The sequence below is a fragment of the Strongylocentrotus purpuratus genome, unplaced genomic scaffold (assembly GCF_000002235.5).
Source record: "Strongylocentrotus purpuratus isolate Spur 01 unplaced genomic scaffold, Spur_5.0 spur5_scaffold_14, whole genome shotgun sequence".
NCBI lineage: Eukaryota > Metazoa > Echinodermata > Echinoidea > Camarodonta > Strongylocentrotidae > Strongylocentrotus > Strongylocentrotus purpuratus.
In genome coordinates, this window is record NW_022145599.1 from 24880074 (window position 1) to 24889499 (window position 9426).

Here is a 9426-nt window from a genome sequence, read left to right on the forward strand (position 1 = left end):
CCATCTCTATCTTAATTATTTTTAAGGTAATGTGTCATTGCAGGTTAATACCCCCTTCACATACACAGATTTTTCTTACGAGTCCTTACGGATCGCCAACTCGTAGTTAATCGCAAGCATCCGTAGATTTACTGGTATTCGTAAATAACTCGTCACAACTCGTAAAAACTCGTAAGGATCCATGAAAGGAGAGGCAATTTTTTGACATGTCAAAAATCTTCTTACGATTGTCCACGGATTTATTTTCCCGTAAATAGCTCGTAAAAATTCTTAAGTATCGTAAATCGCTCGCAACACGTAACCATCCGTAAACTGCTCGTAAGAATCCATAGATGACTCGTAACCAAAAAATTTAACGATTTGTTATGGTTCGTTTATGATTTATTTACGGATTATTTACGAGTGCTTACGTGTTGTTTACCATTTCATTCGGGCCGTATTACGATGGCTTTATGTATCATTACGGGTTATAACAAGCACTTTACGTGTAGTTACGAGTACTTTACGAATAGATATGTATACTTTACGTATGCTTACAAATTGTTTACAATTTGGGGAAAAGTATAAAAGCTGCAAATTCGAACACTTCATTTTCAGCTATTATTTTTGGGCTAAAAATCATAAGGACTCGTAAATATCCGTAACTAACTCGTAACTAATACGTCAGTTGCTCATAGTTATCTGTGTCAACTCATAACAAACCTTGGACTTTTGCCGTAAATACATCGTAATAACTCGTAATAGACTGTGATAAACCGTAAATATCTCGTAATAACTTGTAACAACTCTTAAATCGATCGCAAAAGTGGCCAAATCGTAAGGATCTGTGGATGATCCATGAACTTGTGCGATCCGTAAGGAATTGTAAGAAAAATCTGTGTATGTGAAGGGGGCATTATGCACCAATAAAACTAAAACAGGATTCTTCTGAAAATTGTATTTGAAGTCATGCCACCACAGCTACATGACAAAATTGTATATATAGTTGGCCGACTCCTACTCGAAGTTAGATTTTATTTTTATTTCTTTTTTAAAACCTCCTGATCCTATCTGTTCTACTATGATACCTCCTTCACATACACAGATTTTTCTTACGAGTCCTTAAAGATCGCACCAGTTCACAGATTTTTCACAAATCCTTATGATTTGGCCTCTTTTACAACCGATTTAAGAGTTGTTACGAGTTATTACGAGCTATTTATTTATACGGCAAAATTCCACGATTTGTTACGAGTTGTCACGGATGACTATGAGCAACTTAGGAGCATATTACAACCCGTTTACGTGTTGTTAAAAGTATTTATGAGTCATTACGATATTGCAGCTTCTATACCTTTCCCCAAATCATAAACAATACGTAAGAAAACAGAGTGTAAACATGTCTATCCCTAAAGTACTTGTAACTACACATAAAGTGCCTGTAATAACCTGTAACAATCTGTTAAGCCATCGTAACACGACCCGAAGGAAATCGTAAACAACATGTAAGCACTCGTAATAATCCGTAAACTAACCGTAACGAATCGTTTTTACGAGTCATTTACGAATACCAGCGAGTTATTTACGGATGCTTGCGATTGACTACGAGTTGGTGATCCGTAAGGACTCGTAAGAAACATCCATGTATGTAAAGGGGGTATTAGACGGCTCAAAAGAAAAACAATAAAAAGAGACTTGACTTAACATTGAATACAGTAAAAATAAATACACACAAACATACAAAAATCAAAGCAACAATAAAAGAAAAATAATGTTGGATTTACTTTATTGCACTTGTTAAAAGGCAATCATGCTTTTATACACAAAAGAGATATTTACTATTGTGGAAAGGCGTGAACCATTGTGACCAAGAACCCCCCCCCCCCCCCCCCACCAAACAAACATTGCAGAAAAACAGACATTTGGAAAGACAAATAATAAATGAGATGCTTGAAAGAGATAAACGGAAATACAACTAGGCCTACCTGATTAACAATAACAATGGTTTCTCATAAAGCTTTTTTGGGTCACAACGTAAATGTAACTGACCAAAGTGCTAACAGTATTTTTACCCTCATCTTTTTACGGGTGTGAACATGCTTAACACTAACCTAAAGGGAAAGTCTACCCTGTTATTAAGTTGGTTTTAATAAAAGCAGAAAAAGGGGAGAAACAGGTCAGTAAAAGCTTGAGCCAAAACTGATTAAAAATTAGAATGTTATGAATTTTTGAAGGTGTGATCAATCAAATCAAAATTGGCAACTCTGTGACAAATCTTTGCGAGCTCCCCTCCCATTTGCCCAGTACTAAAACACTTTAAAAATGTCTAGTTTCCCTCATGAAAATTTTAAATCAGTCATTAACCCTAAATAAAATTATCTCACATATGTTTTTATACATCGCCTATATGAGAAAATTCATTTTGTCACCAGTATCTAAGGAAATGAAGTTTATAAAATTTACTGTATAGAGAAAATTGGAGAGGAGCTCGCAAAATATGCAACTGATAACAAATTCAAAATTCATAACTTTCCTATTTTAATTGAATTTTGCTCAAACTTCCACTAATTTGCCTCTCTCATTTTTCTGCTTTTATCAAAACCCCAAAAAAATATCAGGGTGGACTTCCCCTTTTAAACTAAAAGGGATGAGGGAGGCAGATTCCACCCCCTACCCCTTGCCATGATACGATTGAGTTTTTTTTTTGCTGCAAGCTTTCATGACTTTATCGCATAGAGTCTGGCACATTTTTTAATACCAGATTTTCATATCAGATTTACACAATTGACATGTCACCATAATGCATGAATTTCAATATCAGATTCTTCAGAATTTGCCATTCAAGGATGACCAGTTGGGAAACAAAAGCCTCAATGTCATTAACAAAAATCACACTTGTGTCAAAGAAAAAAAAGAGTGCTATGCATACCAATACCATGCAGTGATCACCTCTTTACCCCGCCCTATATTATGTTGTGCTACTCACTCTCTGGCTGGAAAATTGTTAATATATGGCGTAATTTTAAAGAGGAATAGACACAATATCTAATGATAATAATCAAGTGATGATTAATTATGCCACGACGAGAGAGCTAAAAATTGATTCAACTTGAGTGTTCAAACTGTTTTTAAGGGGCTTATATTCTAAACTGATAGGAGGCCAATCACTACAGTTGTCTCTACATGTACGGGTATCTCATGGAAGGTTAATTTCCTCTTTAATTAGTCATCATGATTTGCTATTTTTCATTGCATCTTGGATGAAACTAAAGGCATCTCTACTTGCTCCTGCTTTCTGCTTCTCATCATCATTGTCCACAACAAATCCAAACCCGTGGTTGGTTTTTTGGCAAGATTGATCGGTGTCGAGGTCATCCCACTCAGGGTGATCGATGATAGCTGAGGGTACATCTGGGAAATATGCTGTGCTGACATGACTGGCTGTTGTAAGGTCATGCTAGGATGAGGATGTTGTGAAGGCATATCAACCTGTGGCGTTGCTGTACTGAGCTGTGAGAGAACTTGGTTTGATGAAGCCTTTGGGTCAGAAGATGCTTCCTTGGGGGACACCGTGTTCCACAGGTCAGCGAACCCTGCCTCTCTGGACATTATAGGATCCATCCTACTGTGCTGAGATGCCTCTGGATCAACAGATTTCTGGTGTACTGGTGTTGCTCCAGGGTTTCCATTACTTAAGCTATAAGCAGCAGGTGCACTCATTACCTGTGTGAACTCTCCTTGTGTCCGATTATTTGTTACTGAACTTGGCTTGGTGTCAGAAAGGAGTAAGTTTGTTTCTGACGAGTCTGACTTTGACATGAACTGGGTGTCTATTAGCAGATCAGCTACTGAATGTCCTTCTTTAGCTTCCTTGTGCCTACTGGCAGAACTCGAAGACATCCCTGTTGAGGTCTTCCCTCCAGGAGCTACTGGCGATCTGGTCGATACGGTCATACCACTGAACAAAGATCCTCCAGATGATTTTGGTGCTCCGTCTGAGGAAGAAAAGGCATCTCTTGGCAGAACAGTTTTCAGTGGAGTTGTGTTAGCCAAGGATGCTGGTATTTCAGCCTCAGCAGCCTCTAATACTGACTGGGACATGAGCTTGCTCTCTGGCATCAGTGGCTGATCTAGACTGGTGTCAGCTTCAAGCCTCTCCAACTGACGTAAAATCTGAAAAAAGAAAGAATTGAGACACGACTTTAATGAAAGAAAAAATACCCCATGAGCATTTCAATTTTCTAATTTCAAACTTCCTTAGGTGACAAGCAAAAGGCTTTTGTATTATAAAGTGAATCTTACTACACATGCATTTGTTCTTATATGATAAACAGACATCTCCATGGATATCTGAACCATCTGCATTTCTCTCCTGTGCCTCACTTGTAAGTGTGCTCAGTGATTAAAGGAAACCTCACCCCAAAGAATAAGTGTAGGTATGCTGAAAGCTGAGATTTATTGATTTATTCCTGCCTATTTGATGTAGAAAATTCCTTATGAAAATGTACAGGAGATATACAAATGAAGATATACATGGCATGATGTAATGACTTTTGGCATGACACGGGCGCAGTCATTTTCTTTATAATATGACATGCAATCACTACACACACTAAATTTGAATGCATTTACTTGAAAGATGACTATAGGACGTCACGTTATCAAGAAAATGGGAACGCCATTGAGAGTGGAGGGCAGTTCCTCTTAAATGAAAAATATGAGATCTGATTGATACAAAGCCGAAAAAACAAAAAATATACACACCCACACCCACCCACATAACCATGAATATTCATAGACATCCGTGTGAATATGCATTGATATGAATATCCATACCTTGAGAGACTTTGTCCTGATAGCTTTATCTTGACTACCCTGCATTGATGTAAGGTGAGAGCTGAGAAGACTAAGAGCCACGTCGGACGAGATTAAATCCTCTTTTAGAATGCCTTCGATGCCAAACAAACAAAGCTGGGAAATATAATAATACAACAATAAACAATTAGAATTTCAAAGCAAAATATTTAGGCCCAAATGTAATAATATCAAATTTCTTGTTCTTTTTTCTTTACTTTTACAAATATAAACATGAATGAGAGAATAGTGGTTAGATGACAAACTGAAATACATTAATGAAAGGGTATATCCAAATACCATATTGTTGTTTGGGTCTGGTTTTATTGTCAATTAACATGTACTGTAAATTGGAAACATAAAATGGTAACGAACCCCACCTTGTTTATCAGAAAAATCCCAATAAGAATTGTTTGAGTATAATGGACAATTATGGTTTAGCTCTGATTAATCATAAAAGCAAGGTTATTGATTATCAAAGATAACAAAATAGGAAATAAAAGAAGTGATTTGATGTGTTAATTTGATCATTGATATGTTCTAGCTGTCTTGCTGTCTGAACTTTCTTAGATTAATAAAACTGAACAACTCCATGCATGTTAAGCGTAGAAGTTATTTAGACATCGCTTTGTTTTACGATAAAAAACCATCCACAATGAATTTCATTTTTTTTTAAATTCCAATATACACTTAAAACAACATTTAAGTGAGAAAGAAAGAAAACAATTCTGCAAGACAATTCCTAGAGAAAGCAATTTTGAAACTTGGAGAAAATCATCACAGAATTGTTCTAATAAAGTTTCTATCATACACAAGAATGCTCTAAGAAATACATGTAAGCAATAAAGTAACATAATAATTGTGCAATACTTACTAACTGAGTGTTGTGGGATGATGTCAGTAGTTCTATCATTTTCTCACAATTTAATAATGAACTCCTAGAAAATAAAAACATTAAATAAACTTAGTGAAATATGTTACAATAGTTTTATAACCACTGTTTATATGTTATCTTCTTTTTAACTTGGGAGGAATAATTAAGATACCGTTGGCCCAAAATCAGCATTAATTACAATGTGTTTATTGTTTCTCATAGTGATGCAAAATAAATCAACATTTCCCAAATCTAATATGATGTTTATTTACTTTATATGGACAAAAAGAAGAAACAATGTCTTTTCCATTCTCAATTTAGTAAATACTTGAATTGAAATTTGAACTAAAAATTCATCTGACTGTCTAAATATTCACCAGCCATGAGTCTGGCATTTCATGATTGTAATATTCCCAAATGTTGTATTTTAGCAACCTGGGGCAACCAAATATTCAGAGACTCATGAAATATTGTTGTACAAAATTAACAAATTATATCAATGAAAATAAAAGCCATTAATAAATATTTAAGAAAGATGATGGTAGAGGTGCTCATGAACATGTAGTTGCAAAATATAGGAGTATGAGGACTTGAAGGGTACCGGTAATATGTTTTAGCAAGGATGGTCAAAAGTGCCTTCATTATCAATGAAAACAAATTTATTGATCATATGAAGTATGTGCAATATTTAGAAAATTCTAAGACTTCCACAAATATGAAAAGAGGCAATTTAAAAGCACTAGTTATTCACAGCTCTCTTTGGCTTTCAGTGGCTGTTCTCACAATGTAAAGGATTTGAGTAATGGTAAGGAGATACCACATAAGATGCCTTCAAACATCTTTCACGATTGGTTATCATTCTTTAAATCTTGACAAGTGAATAAAAGTACAATTGATATATTCATTGATTACCAGTTCTACAAATAATCATAAAGTGAGCCATTTTAAGTAACACTTGGTAACACTAACCAAGACTAATTGTACTTGTTTGTTTTCTACAGTGTTTCTCTGTTGTTTTTTTCTCTGTTGTTACGTAACACAAATCACTTAGCCTCTAAAATATGTTCATGACTATTTACATGTAAGTTGATCTTCTTCGAATTTTGTTCTTTCTCTGTGGTCCAACAATCCTCTCTTCCTGTCATCTCGACCTACATGTATATCCTCTTTCATTCCCTTCTGTCTGTCTCTGTCTCTGTCTCTCTGATATGTTGTAAATGTAAGTTCATGTAATTCCTGTATATTTCTTAAAGTGGGGTCAAAAATTCCAAATCTCCTAAAGATCTTTAATCTCAGTGATGTTTGTATCTTTAACCTAAAGGTGTCTCTAAACTACATTTGTAGCCTAAGAGGTTGTATCTGCAGATTATTAAATGTGTTATCAAAATGAAAACCATAACTTAATATTCACAAACCAATTTTGATTGATACATTTCATCTCCGGTTTGCAAACTGTGTTATGTAGTATGATTATATTTTTGTGGTTGTACATGGATACTTTTCTTTGATTTCAATTTCAAACCTCTGGCCAGTTAACTTTCCTTTTTGTTGTTTATTAGCGGTAGGCCTTTGTTTAGGGTGTGTGTGTGTGTGAGAGGGTGAGGTGTGCGACTTCGAGTGTATGTCATTACGTTTCATAAATCATAATTCTATCCTGCAGGCGTGATGGCATGGACTTTGGACCTGACATTCAAGCGCACAGAGAATTTGATCTTTACACCATAAGGGCTGCATACATGTTCACACGCAAAGCATAATCATAAAAGTATCAATTACCTGACAAGAATAGTCAAAGCAATATATACATTTAACATGGTTCAACCAACCAGTAAAGGCATTCACTCGCAACTCTCTCTCTCTCTCTCTCTATATATATATATATGTACAATGTGAAAGGAAATGAGAGAATAATAGTTGCATAGCTGAAATCAAGTTCCTCACTGCTCTACTTTGATGTGAGCTACCCCTTTATTCTATGAGTTTGTATTTATTTCCACAAGAGTTGTTGTAAAAACACTTATGTACATACATTTTACTTATCTCACATGTGTACAGGTAAATAAGTGGGATTTAAATCAGGAATCAAATACATTTCCAGTGCTTGATTCATTTGATTTAATTTAATTTATTTAGATCCGTATTTCATACAAAGTGTGAATTGGCCTAATGTTGACATGGATCTCCCAGGGTACTGAATTTTTGAACCATTCCAACTTTCGTTGATTGGATGCTATTTATATTCCCTGTTGTCGAGGACCTTCGAAGGCGGGCAGGCAAACTGTTCTCTAAAAAGTAAACAGCTGTGAGTGTGGTTTTCATTGGATTTGGAGCTGCATATAACTTCATGTTTTACAAGAAGAATCTTTAAGCAACAAATGATCTGAAGACAAAAGAGTTAGGTAAGTGTATAATTTGATCTCTGCTGCATGGGCAAATAATACTACCTACCGGGTACTCACAAAGAATTATATCAAACTAAAGTTAGAGTATATTTGCTCTGAACATAAAGCACCGAATAGGCTATATCAATCCGACGGTTAAGGGTTTGAATTCAAGCCTGTCACTAACCTCCTTTGTCAAGAGATTAAACCATATTCGCCAATCTCTACCCAGATGTAATTGTAAATTGGTACCTGGCAATTGATGGGATAAAAGTAACTGCAGGTAGAACAGCACTAATGCTGATGAGGCTCCCCTGGGTAAAGAAAATTATTGTACCAATACATGGTAAAAGATTGGGTATTGACCGGGTTTAGGTTATATTTTAGGTTCAATTAGTTAGGCTAAGGAATAGGTAAAGTGTTGGGTCCTGGGTGAAAGTTAGTAAATTAGCAAGAGCTAGTGACCATAGAGCAACTATCTCCACAATATGTGTTGTACAATCAACCTACTCTATTTTTTCTTCTAACACATCCAGGTATCCAGAAGGGAACAACACTGATGCTGATGAGGCTTCTCCCGGTAAACAAAATGATTATATTATTGCATGTACAAGAATATCATAAACATTGGGTTTTTATAGAGTTATACATGTAGGTTATATTTTAGGTGAGTTAGGCTAATTAGGGATAGGTATAGTGTTGGGCCCATGGTCGAAGTTAGAGCTATAGAGCTAGTGACCATAGAGAAACTATCCCCACAATTATGTTGTACAATCCGCCTACTCTAATTTTTCTTGTAACACATCCAGGTAACGGATATGACACTTTGTGCATCTGAAGCTACTCTAATGGCCATTTCTATACCACAGCTGAATGCTGAATGCAGAGATATGGTCTGCAAGTTATCGCTGTTCTATCAAATTGAAATCAAGTCTGATGATTGAGAAGGGAATTATTCAGTCCTGGTTGACAGATCAACTTTTGCTGAGTTTCTAATTGTCCAATCTGATGAATGTTACAAGCTGAGAAGTAAGAATATCTGGTTGACAAATCCATCAGAAACAAAAGCTGGAACACAATACAGTACATTTACTGCTACAGTGACTGTAGGATTCATGCCTGTGTAAATGTTAGAGAACCAGACAACATTTTAATGCTAGCTGAAGAATAGATTGCCTTTAGGCTTGCATTTCAATTAACTGGTTAGCTTTTAGTCAAAATATTTTCATCTCGAAATGTTCTATTGAGTTGGATGTCAAAGGTGAAACTTTACTGGTCGTGATATAGATTTCAAATTATATTACGTTCTGACAATCACTTTTTCCTCTTTGCAGTTAC

The 9426-nt window shown here is 35.6% G+C and overlaps 2 long non-coding RNA genes across 2 annotated transcripts; one reads left to right on the forward strand and one right to left on the reverse strand.

The window, feature by feature from the left end:
• Positions 1-2770: 2770 nt before the first annotated feature.
• Positions 2771-5767, reverse strand: LOC105441137. The gene is made up of 3 exons (XR_971927.2): positions 5708-5767; positions 4816-4950; positions 2771-4152 (listed from the first exon to the last, which is right to left on the reverse strand). It is a non-coding gene; the product is annotated as an uncharacterized LOC105441137 (long non-coding RNA).
• A 1821-nt stretch (positions 5768-7588) lies between these two features.
• Positions 7589-9426, forward strand: LOC115923574. Its single transcript, XR_004063970.1, has 3 exons — positions 7589-8106; positions 8625-8668; positions 8898-9426. It is a non-coding gene; the product is annotated as an uncharacterized LOC115923574 (long non-coding RNA).